The sequence below is a fragment of the Cottoperca gobio genome, chromosome 19, assembly GCF_900634415.1.
Source record: "Cottoperca gobio chromosome 19, fCotGob3.1, whole genome shotgun sequence".
Taxonomy (NCBI): Eukaryota; Metazoa; Chordata; class Actinopteri; order Perciformes; family Bovichtidae; genus Cottoperca; species Cottoperca gobio.
This window is the reverse complement of record NC_041373.1, coordinates 11,667,261-11,684,025: the sequence shown is the minus strand read 5'-3', so window position 1 is coordinate 11,684,025 and position 16,765 is coordinate 11,667,261. Positions and strand designations below refer to the sequence as shown.

Genomic DNA, 16,765 nt, shown 5'->3' with positions numbered 1-16,765 from the left:
AACAAAATGCTTATTTTTCATCAACATGTCTAACTGTTTAATTATACATGCATCTATAGGCTCTACCTGTAAATTATACGGTTAAAAACAGACTGGGCCTTTAGGAGACAGCTGTGCACCTTTACAGCTCAGACCTGCATTGACCGAGTCTGCATGTGCCCCATGCTTGTGGCTACATGCATATTAATGGAGTGTTTGATAGTTCTCCTGAAGCCTGGCACCCTCCTCAAGCATGATCTTAGTATACCCTCCGCAGCATGTGTTTCATAAGCGGCCTACAGCCTCATCTGCCTGAACAAGAAATTATGATTAAATGGTCCAAATCCCAGCTGTTCTGCTCCGTGTTACTGGGGTGGGTTTGACAAGGTCACAGGCAGGAGAGACAAACAGACATTCACAGTTTAAAGGTCAACATCCGATTTCAAACAGCAATGGCACGACACCTCTTGCTGTATCCTCAGAGATATTGGGATCAGACTCGAGGGGACAGCCAATAAAATGTTGTGCGTTGTAAATTTAAAATGATTAGATTAATTTTTATGAGTGACATGCAACTTTGATCCATACTAAGAATACTTATATGAGGTTTCTTACACAGTACGGTATTGAGACATAAATGCATCAGATCTTAATGGAAAACTTCATCTTAGTTTGGCACAATGTGTCACATTACTCATCAGATAAGATAATCAGAATGCACAATGGGCCGCAGTTACTGGCGACAGCAGCAGGAGGATGATAAATATTATATAATCCCCAGACGCGTGTGTGTGGTAAGAAAGTAGCTCATCATTCTCATCATGCACGAGCTGTTTTATCAATCTAGTGATTCACAACTGAGGCGAAGCTGAAGGACACGGAGTTGGACGAGTTCAATGTGTCAGTTTGCAAGCTGCAGGATCAGTGACCCTGCCAGAGATACTTCTTCATCCTCTGGACTGTTCATCAAGGACATGAGACTGAGCAGTCGGAGCAGAGTGACTGAAAGAGCGTCTTGAAGCAACTGGAGGAGGAACGAGAGCGCACAAAACCTCTATTGAGCCAAAAAAATAAGGACATTAAGTTCATTCTTTTTAATTTTCTTTACTTTCGTTTTTAACACCAAGTACCGTCTTCAGTGCCAAAACTTCTTAATGTGTGTTTTATGCCTTTACTGGCCGTGATGTGCCGTTTTCTAATCATCATCTTGGCAGCGTTCGAAGAACACAAATCAGATAGAAGATACTTTTATGCAAGAACACATATAGGGCATTAATGTGTATTAAACCCACATGCTGCCAGAAAGTTAATAATAGAAAAAGACAAATTACACTGGAGGTGGTAATGTTGCTCGGCTTTTCCTTCAATGGACGAACCGCAAAGAAACCACAAACCCCAGTGGGTGAGTCACCTCCTGAAAAGCTTCTCGCCTTTCTACCCTGATGTGCAATGAAGTGTACACCTGGATCTGTTTCACCTCCAACCACACCCAGATGCTTAGTGGGGTCAGAGGTCACACTTGTGACCTTTCAGCCTAATAATCTCATGTTACTCTTTAAAAACAAATTCCAGAGAAAATCTTATCTATTTGTGTTGGCCAATCATTTACATGTAAGCACATATTCCTGGAGGTTTACAGGACTGTGACGTCAGGATATATACGGTTTACCTGCCAACTGCTAGCAAATAAATAATAAAATCATTATCACTGTGATGACTTTGCAGAGTTGTAAAATACTCCCCCTTTTGGCATCTGATAAACAGACACAATTGTGACATCCATTTCCAAGAAACATTCTGAGCGTCACTAAACATTTATTGTGCAACATGAAAAAAGTTCAAATTTGTCACTCTCATCATTATTCTAATGATTAGATTGTCCTACCTCAATTTGGAAGATAATCTTACTTGGAATAATTTGGGGGGCTTTGGGGGATGTAAAGTATAATGTTGCCATAGAGTCAGTCAGTTAGCTGCAGGCTGATCTTGTTTGGGTGTTTTTAAGGCTACATTTGTTTACATTACAAAACAATACTTTACTTAAAAAAACAGAATATTAACTCAAAGCGCTCAGTTGGAGGATATACAAAACTCTCTGGAAAAACACACTTCTTGGAACACTGGTACTTGCACATGATCTGACAAGGATACAACAAGACGAACTGACACAAGACAAGGGGACACAGGACTGTTTATACAAGAGGTGAGTGGGAACAGGTGGAAACAATCAGGGGCGAGGCAGACGCTGACGATGGCCGGAAACAACATAAAGACAGGAAGTAACACAAGACATGACACAAGGGGGGTGAAGTCTACAAAATAAAACAGGAACACAAATCCAGAGACATGACAGTACTTTTAAAAGTATGCCAAATGAGTTATTAACAGTTCCTGTTTGCAATGTATCCATAGATGTGCATACAACTATGACTGGATTACTTTGATACTGAAGAAAACCTAAAAACGTGAAGATTCTCAGGCAACTTCTGGAGTTATAAGGAGCGTCTTATTCGGTATGTTTTCTAAGCAACATTATGGATTTTTTTGTATTGTTGTTTGAAACCTTGATTTATTCAGTGAGAACAAGTCACACCTGGAAGCTGCTCAATACTCCCACAGTCTGATCGGAGAAGTTGCTCAAGGGATCCTCAGTGATGGTAATGAGGGAGGGGCACTCTAACCTTAATGCTGCCGCCATATTAACATGAAACGATCATAATAACGATATCCTGGGAAAGCGCAAGACCCACTGAATCTAAAAATATAGTTATTAACCAGAGAATGAGTAATAGGTTTCACGTAAATTGCAGCAATCAGGGAGCTAATGGTTTTAAAGTACCTTATTTGCGTCCATGAGTTATGCGTCACAGCATCTGTTGCAACTGCTAAATTGTACACTGGTTACATTTTACAGGAGGTGATATTAGAGAACACACTGAATCAAATTGTAATTTTAAAACTTACAATTGATTTACATCATTCAGAACATTCCTCAGGATGAGTACATTGTGCAGACAGGACTGTATCCGAGCGCCAAGCACAGTTTCATCAATGGCTTTTCGTTTCGTGCCTGCGACGTTTACACTCTAGAGTAAAACCGGTGGGTTTAAGGGATTTCTCTCCTATCTTGTCAATAGAAGCAGATTATTTCTTTGTCTACCAGGCTTCCTGTGGAGTCGCATGCAGCTGCTTCCTCATCATTAGGGATCACTGTCGGCATTACGGCAGTTCCAAAGGGAAAGACCTGCTATACAGTAATAACATCATCACTCCCAAATCTGGATTCATCCTCCTCTTGGGGGAACCAGCAGCAGAATGTACCCAATATTGGAAATAAATATCTTGTCTGACATTTAAGAGACCTTTACTAATAAAAGCCCCTGACCTACACCAAAACCACAACTTTCCTCTGATTTGATTTATTTACGGATTTACTCAACGAAGCGCATTGAATCCAAAAAGGTTGCCAGGTTATAGTGGGAACACTTATTGCAAACATGGTACTTAAATACAAGACAAAGACAGACGAAAAAAGATCTTGCACCTAGAACAATAAAAGAAAAAACAGGCGCTGTTTGTAAGTGCAGTCAAAAAACGATTTCCTGCCCGTCTCGGTAGGACGAGACACACCAAACTGCTTGGCTAACGTCTCCTGTGTGGATGTCACAAGCTTTGTACAGAGGATGATTTATCAAACCCACCAATGCTGACATTTTTCTGCCGAGGTTTGTCTCGAGTCTCTTCTTGTCATACAGTTTGCCGTCGGCGCACTTGACTATCATGGTGCAACAAATGGTTGCTGGGAGGTCTATGTGGAAAAGCGTCTAGACAATGTGTTACTTATTTTACACCTCCTAAATTCAGACACACTTTGAAGATTGTTTTTGGTAATTATGGGGAGGCACTAGAAGACAGTTCCTGCAAGCTCATTAGAAGTTTTAATTCCTGCAAGGAAGCTCAGAGCTTGCCTGGAGCTTCCACAAAGTATCGTAACGCTACTGCATTCAACTGCAACTTGCAGAGGGACCGAGAACAAGGAAGCTGACAGACGCCTTGGCGGACGTCAGCAGGAGAGACCAACACTGCACACGAGGGACAAAGCCAGTATGGAGAGTAAGAACGTCTAAAGGGGTATACTTTGAGACACAACATCTGTGCTTCTTTCTTTCACCATCTCCTTTTCTAAACACTTCTCCAAGCAAACTAACCCAAACTATGTGAACCAGTGTTTTCATGTTGTCTAACAAACGTCGTCAGAGGGAGCCTGTGTTGATGACATTATAACTATTAACAGTGTCTAAGCAAACACGCTCTGGTTTTGAAAACAGCAGGTCAAAAATAACCCGACCAACTTTCCCAACAGCTGCTGTCCAAATGACAATGTGTGGCAGCTTGATGCACATTGATTCGTGTCTTAAGATAAATTATATCTTCCCTGAATGTGGCATTTGTCCGAAATGACTGCAAATGTCAGAATTAATTTGGGAAATAAAATCATTTTTCTTCTTCGTACATGCATAAAAAAGGAACATCAGACATATTCCTTTTATAGTGCAGTGGACCACACACACACACACACATGACTGTCAGCTATAAGCAATAACACTCCTGAGAAATGTGGTTTGCCTGGGGAAGAGTCTGCAGGGCCTCTCCAGCCACTCACACATTACGATTTACTTCTTACCCCAACATCAACACACCGAGCTCTAATGAGTGCTGCTCAGTGAACTGGTGTAAAAGGCTCCTGCAGGTTTCTACTGGGAATCCAAAAAAAGGGAAGAAAAAAAATGGACAAACTGGGAAATAGATTTCAGGGGCTTCTGAGGTCAAGATTAGATTTTAGAAACGGTTTAAATGAGAGTTTAAAAAAAGCATTTTATTTCCTAAAAGCTACATTTCTATGCACATGGCAGCAGCAGAAGCAGCAGCAGCAGGGGAAAGGTAGAACATTGGAGTAAGGGCCAAGAAAGCAGTGAGTCACACTTTAAATCACCTTTAAACTGTTTACACAACATAGTGGTGAGCGGCCTCTTTCTGTTTGGATGAATACTCCATGTCGCTGACCCAATTCTTGTACAAATAAGGGCATGTTCAGAAAGTATGTTTGGAGTCTGAAGTGAGTCTCGTGTTCAAACATTTCTTCCTCCTCCCACGATGTATATAATCAGCATGAAGGGGGACAAAATAGACCGACTATTAATTGTCTTTTTTCTTTTCAAAACTATGGATGACATTTTGGTCTTGGGTTTGGTCTTCAAGGCAAAGTGGGGGGATATTTACTAAGCCTGATGGAAATTATACATATAATATAATATATATATAATATAATTATACTTAGGGGCGCAGAAATTCTGAGTAAAATAACATACACAAGTATTTCTGACTGCTTTTGTCATATCACATGGGACTGGAGCTGCTGTGAGCCATTAAAGGCCACATAAAAAAACTGTTGCATTGCTGTTCTTATTGCATCGTGTTGATTTACTGCTGCCATTTTCTTTACTGCCACAGTGGTCAGTCTGCAGTGATATTCCTATATTTTGCACCTCTAAACAGGAACTTTAAAATACATATTACATGAGACCAACAAGGAATCTTCAGCGGTGCCCCTTTTGATGCAAATAGAAGTACATTATTATTATATCTAGTTTCGTAGCGGTGGTTTTAGAAGTATGCGTTGTATCATTGAAACAATAATCACATGTAAAGGAATATATAAAACACGTAAGCTTTAAGCTGAAAGACAGTGGCTCGATTTCTGGCGTCTACCCAATAGCCAGATTGCACAGATATTTAAAAAATAATGGAGGTTAAAGTACTTAGAAACTGGATCCTCCTTTAAGCCCTTGGCAGCTACACACCAGTGCTCAGTTTGCGTTACATGTTGTATAGGTTGCACCGTAACTACCCGCCGCCTGAAACCTGATCCTCTTGTTTGTTTGACGCCGGTCACTGTATATAGTGAGCGATGTTGCTCTCCCGAGTGCTGACGACATCCTCCCTGAGCTGTGACAACAAGGCTGCTATCCTCGAAACATTTTTAGGTCAAGCCTGGTGGAACATCTCTCTCTCCGTCACGCTCCACTTGAAAGTCCATTGGGATTCGGTTTGCCTTTTTATATCTCTTTGATGTGACGGGATTGATCCATAAATCTACTCTCATTAGACCCAAAACAGCGTGTTTGGCTCTGTTGTAAATGAGAGACTTACTTACTATAGTTTGCACCATTATTCAGCTATTAAAATACCCACAATCAAAACATGCAGCGTAGAACCCCAAATCCCACAGTGGCTAAGCCAGGATTTAAACCATCCTGGAAGCAGCCCAACCACTCTCACAGTGAGGCGTAAAGAGCTTAGGGTGGGAGGGGCTGGATGCGCCCCCCCCAGTCTCTCGCTGTCTGTCAGCTGAAATATGAGGTTGTAACTCACTTGCCTCGTAGTCTTGAAAACAAGAGAAAGAAGCTGACAAATAAGGAAAACTGATGTTTTTCGTGAAAATAAAATAGAAACTATGCAAGAACGGATGTCTATCGATGAGCGGAAAGGAGTTTGTTTGGAGCAAAAGTGACGAGTCACCTTTTCTGGCAGTTCTTCAGGGGAGGAGGGGGTTCCCACTGAGAGAGAGAGAGAGAGAGAGAGAGAGAGAGAGAGAGAGAGAGAGAGAGAGAGAGAGAGAGAGAGAGAGAGAGAGAGAGAAACTGCCCTGCGCTAACAATGGAAATGAAAATTCCCATCATGAAAATGGAAATCATGTTCTGCATGAGGGAAGCTGGACATACTGTAACTGTAGCAGCCGCATATATGTTTAAAGGGTGGAGGCGATGTGGGCTGCATGAGGTGCGAGTTCTGCAGCAGGTGGAAAATGTTTTCGGAGATATTAAAGCATAAGATTGGATTCATATTCTGCAATCGGTATAATTAATAGTTTGATTGTAATTTAGAGCACAGAGCGAGCGGCGAACTTAAAGTGAACTTTCAGAACTCGCCGTTTGACCAGTTTGCAGCATCTATTAACCTCCGCATGTTAATCTTCTCTCAGAGGGCCGTTTTAATTCATCGAACTGAACTCGCCAAAAGAAAGCTTCTGGGGCTGCAAAAACAAGAGTCCTTTACACATAATGTGTTAATGTGTTATTACTCCTTTATGTGTGTCTTTCCTGTGAGAGGAAAGGGATGATTTTGATGAGTTTTGAAGACTGTGTGAGCTCTTACACAGCAGCGGTCATTGTGTAGCTAATGATTGTTAATGGAATCTGGGGAGCCAAATTCGTGACAGATTTCTTATCATAACACTGCTCATAAAATTGGAATTTTTTTTTGGGACAGGAAAGGATTTTATCGCAAATCTCCTCTCCACGGTTTTTCCTGCTTTCGGAAAATGACGCTGCTCCACAAAACTAATTATACTCCACCGACTGTTTGTGCCAAATGAGATCCTGCTGAATATGTGGCAGCCAAACATAGAGAAGCTCCAAATTAGAAAACCCTTCTCCCCCTGCCCCCTGGGGGGTGATCATTATCACACCTGGTACTTGCTCTTGTCCAAAAACCACTGCTGCAAGAATTAGGCCCCATGAGAGCAGAGAGTTAAAGATCAAGCGACTCTCAGTCCGTAGACTCAGACACAGATGGCCACGGATCAAGACACTTTCAAATAAATATGTCAAAGCGACACTAACATTTGTCTGTGTGCTGCACAGAGGGCAAATACTAATGATGTTAAATCTAGACAGACACCATCAAAGCAAACCTGTAAAGAAGACAGTAAAGTCCTTTGTATTAAGAAACTGGCCAACAAATAAATACTAGGGCTCATTTAAAAAGAACAGACCAATTATCAGGAGGCAAAAAGGTAGGGTTCCTGCTGCATCCACAGTAAAAAAAAAAAAAAAAGGATCCTCTTGGGACATTAACCACTCAGAAAATTATTCTCTTCATAGAAGGTGAAGAGGAAAAATGGAAGAAAAATGCAAATGAGCTGCTGATTATACACCACGGTCCATCGGAAAAAAGTAAAAGCAAGACCAGGAGTCTACGGCCACGCGAGAGGCTTTGTGAGGCTGCATTTAGGCACAGTGGTGCTTTATAAATGTTAGTCTTAGCATGTTAACATTTGCTAATTTGCACCAATGTTACAGGTTTATCGTCCAATGTATGTATGTAAATTTAAAAAGTATATAAAAGTATAAATCATTAAGATGTATTGTATCCTGATGGGGACATGAATGTCTGTACTGACCAAAAGATAGAAATTGACCAGTTCTTATAAATAATCTGAACAAACACAGATTAGTCCTTTTATATAATATAATAAAATACCATTTTTTTTATAAAGTTCAATGTTCCTCCATTTTAGTGCACTGACCTGCCTTATTCTTTCTTGTTTCAAGATGTATACCCTCATTTCTATAGTGGATGACGCCGCTATCCGCTATCCACTGCACTTGGTTTCAGAAAAGAAAGTTTATCAGACTCCAAATCAGAATGGATTAATGAGATGTTTGTTTTGACTGGGGACAACAAAAGCACCAGTTTAACTTTGGTCACACATGGCATTGTTTCCTTCTGCAAGACCCTGACAGAACAGGCCTGGCAGCTGCTGTCACCCGAAAATAGCGGCAGACTTAGAGGCGGGCAGAGAGCCGACTGGCGCTCCCACGTTGTTCACTCCGTTGCACTGGGCGCGGTGAAAGTAACACACGATCCCGCTGGCACCAGAGTCCACAGGTGGCAAACAGCCTCTTGTCTCCGTCACAAGGCCACGGGCACGGCAGTGGAATATCTGTTACATACAAGGACCCTGACATCCTAATCTGAAGTGTTAACTGGGAATGTCAAGAAAAGGGCACGCAGAGTAAATGCTGTCTGAGTTATTTCATGCTGAGCTGAACACTGTGGGAAATGTGTGATGATAAAGAAGCACTAAGCTGAATTCTCAGTCATGAAAGGGACAAGTGCTTCCATCGCCTCCAAAAGGCATATTGGACATTTCTGCTGATGCAGTGCCAGAGAAGACAGCAAGTCCCCACCAAAGTGTTTACTCTTTCTCTTGCTCTTTTATCCACTCTCATCAGACAAAAAGCTTTTCCATGTAGCGGTACAATTGCCGCTGCTCGCCGAGCCCCTCAGAGGAGTAGGAGGAGAGTTTGTCCGCATGATGAAAGTGCCCTTCTAGCCCACCTATAAATCCGTTCAGAGCTCCTTCCTCCCCCTGAAGCTGATCCCGAGCGACATCAAATCTAGACAGCGGTCAAGACATCCAATAGGACTTCCTCCACATGTTGACCCCGGTAAACCCAGACGACACTGAATCTGCAGTCCTTTTTGTTTGGCAGCTTGCAATGATGAGCTAGAGGTGACTCAGCAGACATCGCCTCCAGCTCGCGGTACCCCACTGCTTGCCAGATCTTTCTCACTGAACTTGGGGTCTTTTGCATGTTTTATGTATTTGTTTGAAACAATTTCACACAAAAAATCGTTTTAGGTTCGTTTTTTTTAATATTGCATATTAACTGGATATTGTGCTCATTCATTTGTAGTGTCCGACCGTTGTATTCATTCGTTTGTGTTGTTGATTATTGTTGAAACAATGTTTATGCTGTCACTGTTGAAAAAGAGATTTTAAATTTCAATGAGACTTGTATCTGGTTAAATAAAGGATATATAGTCCTGACACAATGAATTGTAAACATGGGGATACGGAGACTTATGACTGTAAGTAATAAATATCTATTGAGGATAAACACCCATAAGTCTGCTTGGAAATCATATTAAATAAAGCACTCTTTATAAACAGATTGTGCCTCCTTAATCATGTTTAAACTTATTCTTTAGGATCAAAGTAATCCTGCTCTGTCCATCACACACACACACACACACACACACACACACACACACACACACACACACACACACACACACACACACACACACACACACACACACACACACACACACACACACACACAGAGCTAGCAGCTAATGTACCATGACTTTCCATGTTGCTGAATTGTCATAATTTAAATTGTCAGATAAAAAACAGGGCTCGGGTGTAGCTCACAGCTAAGTGGTTGACTCAATGGAAACATTACGCTTCATATTTACCCAAACATACAACCAAAGCATGATGGGAACCCTTAGTGCCAATGACTCAAAACATATGAATCTCAAATGAAAATAGGAAAAACAAGAACCACAGGATGGGCGACATTTCTATTCCCTTTTTTATAAACAATACCTTTTTTGACAGTAGAAGGTCCCATCAATATAGTTCTTGTATTTATATAACATTGACACTCACCTATAACCATTAAAATGCAGATATTTGTTGTGTGTTGAAAATCTTTGGACATACAGGAAATAAAACCGACTTTAAAAACGGTTTTACCTGTGACCGTGATTGGGGTTAGGGGGCAAAGAGTGCAAACTGAATAGTGCCAAAGGGCAGCTCTGTGCTTCCATTAATAGAAAACCTTTCTCTGGCCAGAATAATAGTTTTGCGGCATCCCATCCCTCCCCCCCGTGGACCTCTAGAACCGAGCGCACATGAGCTAAATGTCACTCAGCGGGATCTCATCATTTAAGATAAAATAACATTTTCCCCCAGAATACTCTAACCTCAGACTCGCTCCATCACACACACTCCCCATCTTACAATTTCCTCATGATTACATTCTCGAGGGAAGTCTGACTGAACTGAGGAAATACATGCGTGACATTACAGGAGAGCCGCTGGGTTTCTTGGCACACGTACAAGCTGTAGCCACCTGTTCAGCCCCTAAAGCGACTTTTGTTTGTTTTGACGTTAGCAAACAGTAATGAGATGACATATTTCATGAATAGGAAGGGTGGTCTTGTATGATGCAAGAGTGACTAGGGGGAGGGGAAATGCAATAATGCATAAGATGACAGATGGGATCCTTCCATGTCCCCAATCTGGGGGTAAACCATATCCTTACATTCAGCATGCTGCAGATCTGAAATGAGAGAATAAACAAGAGGCTTCGCCTTTTATGTGAGTGCATGTGGAGTGGAGCACTGATCTCCAGCAGATAAACCTTTACAGACTTAAAGGTCATCGGGAAGTGTCCTCCCTGCTAATCAAATAGCCCTCAAGGCAAAGTTTGATCTTTTACAATCTGCTGAGACGCAACGCCAGCCGGGCAAATGAACATCAGGCCTCTGGGCTTTCCATAGGGCAGTCTGCACCTGTTTATCACTCAACATCAACAGTCAGAGGTAAACAGCTCGCCGTGTAGTGACGATCACATTTGGTTGAAGCGTGTCATGCTGCAATTGTTGAGGTTAATACCTCAAATTTCAGTCTGAAAAGCCAGATTATAAGAAGCGAGAGACATTCATTTCATGCAATATGACAACAACATACTGTAACCCTCCAACTAAGAAGCTATCTGATGGTAAGATTAGAGACTGAGGCTCGTTTCATGTACTCTAACCCATTAAGACCGGATGCAACATGTGCGTATATCCCTTTTTATACAATGATATCATCATCGTTTAAGACTTTGAAATCGTTGAAACACATCACGAGGGGTGAAGTGCATTGTGGGAAATGTAGTGGTTTTTTTTTATCCCCCAGCGCTTTTTTTTTAAAGTTTTGCTTTAGACAATGTGGCTGACGATGTCAGCGAGGGGAGCGACATGTTAAGACAAATAATAATAAAAAATAACAATTATTGTAATAATGGTTCTGGTGATGATGATGGAGGATAATAATGATGACTAATAAAAATACAAATAACAATGATAAAATAATACAAATGAAATAATAACAGTCTGAACACATTGAGTGCTTTAACTGTGCACACTAAACAAATTGATGTAGTTCTATAGTTATTGAACTGCCACTTAGTTTCATTGAAAATATGGCTGGTAACAAGCATCATTGTTTCAATGGACATTAGGCCAAATACAAAGGTTTACAAGAACAGTTAAAGTCAGGTTCTCCAACTGGTGATTACGCACCTTTTATAAACGCACCTTACTCATTTTCTTGTTGCCTCATTTGTTTCCGTTTTCTATTCTCCCTTCTGTAACTACTACTCTGAACTAAGAGCTATATAAGTACTTGAGTCTATAGATACTTATGTCTACTTGACTGATCCACGACTAACATCACAACTGCAAAATACTGAAGGCATCCTGGAGCTGAGCTTCCTTTTTGAATAATCCATGTCTCAATTGTCTTTAAAGGGTGAGATTTATTCTCTTCTTGACTGCTTCCCCTTCTTCACCTTTTAATCATGTTTAATTAGTCAAATTAATTAGAGGACACGCATTTCGCTTGGATTCACATGCACGAAGTGTATCATGGAGAAGAACTGAGAATATTCTACTCCCCGAGTATATGAAGAGGTAAAACACATTAAATCCACCCTCTACTGGCTGCAAGTATAAAACAGGTGAACATTAATATCCTGTGAGTGAAAAGATGTTTCGGAATATTTCAAGAGCAAATAGGCTGCTTGTAATAACTATGGTTTTAGAAGAGAAACCAGCAGCGTGGGTGAAGATGTGGGACTAGCAACTCAACAAACACACACACACACACACACACACACACACACACACACACACACACACACACACACACACCGGCTTTAATCCATCCATCCATCGTCCACCGCTTATCCGGAATAGGGTCGCGGGGGCAGCAGCTCCAGTAAGGAACCCCAATCTTCCCTTCTCCGGGCCACATCCTCCAGCTCTGACTGGGGGATCCTGAGGCGTTCCCAGGCCAGTGAGGAGATATAATCTCTCCACCGAGTCCTTGGTCTTCCCCGGGGTCTCCTCCCAGCTGGACAGTGCCTGGAACACCTCCCTAGGGAGGCGCCCAGGTGGCATCCTTACTAGATGCCCGAACCACCTCAACTGGCTCCTTTCAACGTAAAGGAGCAGCGGCTCTACTCCGAGTCTCTCACGGATGGCTGAGCTTCTCACCCTATCTCTAAGGGAGACGCCAGCCACCCGTCTGAGAAAACCCATTTCGGCCGCTTGTACCCGTGATCTCGTTCTTTCAGTCATGACCCAGCCTTCATGACCATAGGTGAGGGTAGGAACGAAGATCGACCGGTATATTGAGAGCTTTGCCTTCTGGCTCAGCTCTCTTTTCGTCACAACGGTGCGGTAAAGTGACTGTAATACCGCCCCCGCTGCTCCGATTCTCCGGCCAATCTCTCGCTCCATTGTCCCCTCACTCGCGAACAAGACCCCGAGGTACTTGAACTCCTTCACTTGGGGTAATGGCTCATTCCCTACCCGGAGTAGGCAATCCACCGGTTTCCTGCTGAGAGCCATGGCCTCAGATTTGGAGGTGCTGATCCTCATCCCAACCGCTGCACACTCGGCTGCGAACCGATCCAGTGACTGTTGAAGGTCACAGACCGATGATGCCATAAGGACCACATCATCTGCAAAGAGCAGCGATGAGATCCTCAGGTCACCGAACTGCAACCCCTCTCCTCCACGACTACGCCTCGATATCCTATCCATGAAAATCACGAACAGGATTGGTGATAAAGCGCAGCCCTGGCGGAGGCCAACATTCACGGGAAACGAGTCCGACTTACTGCCGAGTATCCGGACACAACTCTTGCTTTGGGCGTACAGGGATTGGATGGTCCTCAAAAGTGACCCCCTCACCCCATACTCCCGCAGCACCTCCCACAGTATCACCCGGGGGACCCTGGTCATACGCCTTCTCCAGATCCACAAAACACATGTAGACCGGATGGGCGTACTCCCAGGCCCCCTCCAGGATCCTTGCAAGAGTAAAGAGTTGGTCTGTTGTTCCACGACCAGGACGGAATCCGCATTGTTCCTCTTCAATCAGAGGTTCGACTACCGGCCGAACCCTCCTTTCCAGTACCTTGGAGTAGACTTTACCAGGGAGGCTGAGAAGTGTGATACCCCTGTAGTTGGCACACACTCTCTGGTCCCCCTTTTTAAATAGGGGAACCACCACCCCGGTCTGCCAACCCCTAGGCACTGTCCCAGACGCAATGTTGACGAGGCGTGTCAACCAAGACAGCCCCTCAACACCCAAAGCCTTCAGCATTTCTGGACGGATCTCATCAACCCCTGCGGCTTTGCCACTGTGGAGTTGTTTGACTACCTCAGTGACTTCCATCAGGGAAATTGACGATGATCCCCCATCAGCTTCCAGCTCTGCCTCAACCATAGAGGGCGTGTTAGTCGGATTCAGGAGTTCCTCAAAGTGCTCCTTCCACCGGCCGATAACCTTTTCAGTCGAAGTCAGCAGGGTCCCACCCTTGCTGTACACAGCTTGGATGGTTCCTCGCTTCCCCCTCCTGAGGTGCCAGATGGTTTTCCAGAAGCACCTTGGTGCCGACCGAAAGTCCTTCTCCATAGCTTCTCCGAACTTCTCCCACACCCGCTGCTTAGATCAGGGAGGCCCTTCCTCCCAATCACGCCTCTCCAGGTGTCTCCATCGTTTCCCACGTGTGCATTGAAGTCTCCCAGCAAGACTACGGAGTCCCCTACTGGAGCCCCCTGCAGGGCTCCATTCAGGGTCTCCAAGAAGGCCGAATACTCAGAACTGCGGTTTGGGGCATAGGCACAAACAACAGTCAGAGTTTTCCCCCCCATAACCCGAAGGCGTAGGGAGGCGACCCTCTCGTCCACCGAGATAAACTCCAACGTAGCGGCGCTCAGCCGGGGGCTAGTGAGTATCCCCACCCCGGCCCGACGCCTCACACCTTGGGCAACTCCGGAGAAGAATAGAGTCCAACCCCTATCCAGGAGTACGGTTCCAGAGCCAAGGTAAGCCCCACCAGATCCAACTGGTAGCGATCCACCTCCCGCACTAGTTCCGGCTCCTTCCCCCACAGAGAGGTGACGTTCCACGTCCCCAGAGCCAGCCTCTGCTGCCCAGGTCTGGTCCGTCGAGGTCCCTGACCATCACTGCCACCCGTGTGACAGCGCACCTGACCGCAGCGGTTTTTCCCATGAGTGGTGGGCCCACAGGAAGGCTGGATGGGAGGCACCACGTAGCTTCTTCGGGCTGTGCCCGACCGGGCTCCGTGGCAAACCCGGCCACCAGGCGCTCGCTGTCGGGCCCTCCCTCTGGGCCTGGCTCCAGACGGGGGCCCCGGGCTTCCTCCGGGCAGGGTCTCTCTTTTCCTTTCCCTTTCTTTCATGAAGTCGTTTTTGAACCATTCTTAGTCTGGCCCCTCACCTGAGACCAATTTGCCTTGGGAGACCCTACCAGGAGCACTAGGCTCCAGACAACACAGCTCTCAGGTTCATAGGGACACACAAACCTCTCCACCACGATAAGGTGATGGTTCCCAGAGAGGTTTTAATGTGTCCCCTAAACAAGCTGACATAGAAAACACACTCATCTGCCGTGTTTAGGTAAGCTGCAGTTACCATGGTTACAGACGAGTGCTCGCTAAACAGTTGTGTGTCAAGCCATCATTGAGACAGGACACTTCAGCTGCACACTGAGGGGAGCGTTGGTGGCTCAAAGTGAAAAACAAGGAAACGCAGGATGAGCGGATGTCACGCTTCCCTTAGCAATATGTTGCTGTCACCATTAACCATCACTGTGCTCAGGACGAGGTGATAGAAGAAGCCGTGGGGCCAACCTGAGTTCAGGCTGAGTCATCAGAGTTTCATACGACATTTGGAGGAAGATGAAGGAAATGTGCTGTTTTTAGCTCAAACTAGGAGCAAAAAAAAATGGGGTTTTATTACGTTCCTGGTATTATTCACCTCATCGCAGAGGCTTACGGCTACACACATCATCTCAAAACAACAAACAAACGTTGCACTTCACCGGGTTTTAAATGACAACATACAACAAAAAGCAGGACCTTTATCGTACAAACATGATGCACATTTTATGACTAAAGCACTTGACATGAAGTGTTTGTCACAGTGAGAGACCTTTTAAATGAATAATTTGTGTTTATAACAACTACAGGGATTTGCTGCTTATCCCATCGTCTTACCCTTCCAACATTGCCAGTAGCTTCTTTTTTTGTCCCACAAACATAAATTAAGTAGTTTCTTAATATTCCACATGAAACCACTATGCTTGAGTGCGATTGCCAATCCAGAATGCATGATTAACAACCTCCACATACTGAGCCAAATGGAGATGCTGCACCACATTTAGTGGGGTGGGTGAAAGTGGGATGAGCCCCAAGCACTGCAGCAAGCCTTGGCATGGTTCTCCCACTCATGCCATATAATTTCATCACTCCTCAGTCCTACTCTGGCACTTGCATCCAAATCATCAAACACTCTTGTAAAATAAAAAGCAAAGAGTATAGCAGTATCTCCATCAAATGTCCTTGACAAGACGCCGTCCCACCGGTAGGGACAGCAAAAATAAGGATCTGATATGGATCTCATATAATGTGATCGAAGAGGCATGTGCTCTCCACATGACACTGTCAACAGACACACCAGGCACCATGGCAACCACTTCAGCTGACCAAATGCAATTGGTACACTGTACATGTCCCTCCCTCCCTGCAGCCTTCTGGAGCTGTTTCTCTCTGCTGCTGCTGTCTGAGGGCATTATGGGGTGTTTGACCTTAATTCACTCTTTAAATCTCCTCTTTTTTCACCCTGGCTTTGTTTGCCTCCCTGTCTGAGAGATAAGCTGCAAAGATATGCCCTTTGGTAGCCTATATTTCTGCGTCGGACAAGCAGAAATAAATTCAAAGAACATTCAAGCTAAACGGTTTGTGGCTTGTTAGATGCGAGGTAAGGTTTTTCCTATAATAACAAA

The 16,765-nt window shown here is 44.0% G+C and overlaps 1 protein-coding gene across 14 annotated transcripts in view; it reads right to left on the bottom strand.

Annotated features, from left to right (window-relative positions):
* Window positions 1-16,765, bottom strand: part of LOC115025038 (calcium-activated potassium channel subunit alpha-1) — a 76,913-nt gene that overhangs the window by 46,006 nt on the left and 14,142 nt on the right. The window lies entirely within an intron of this gene.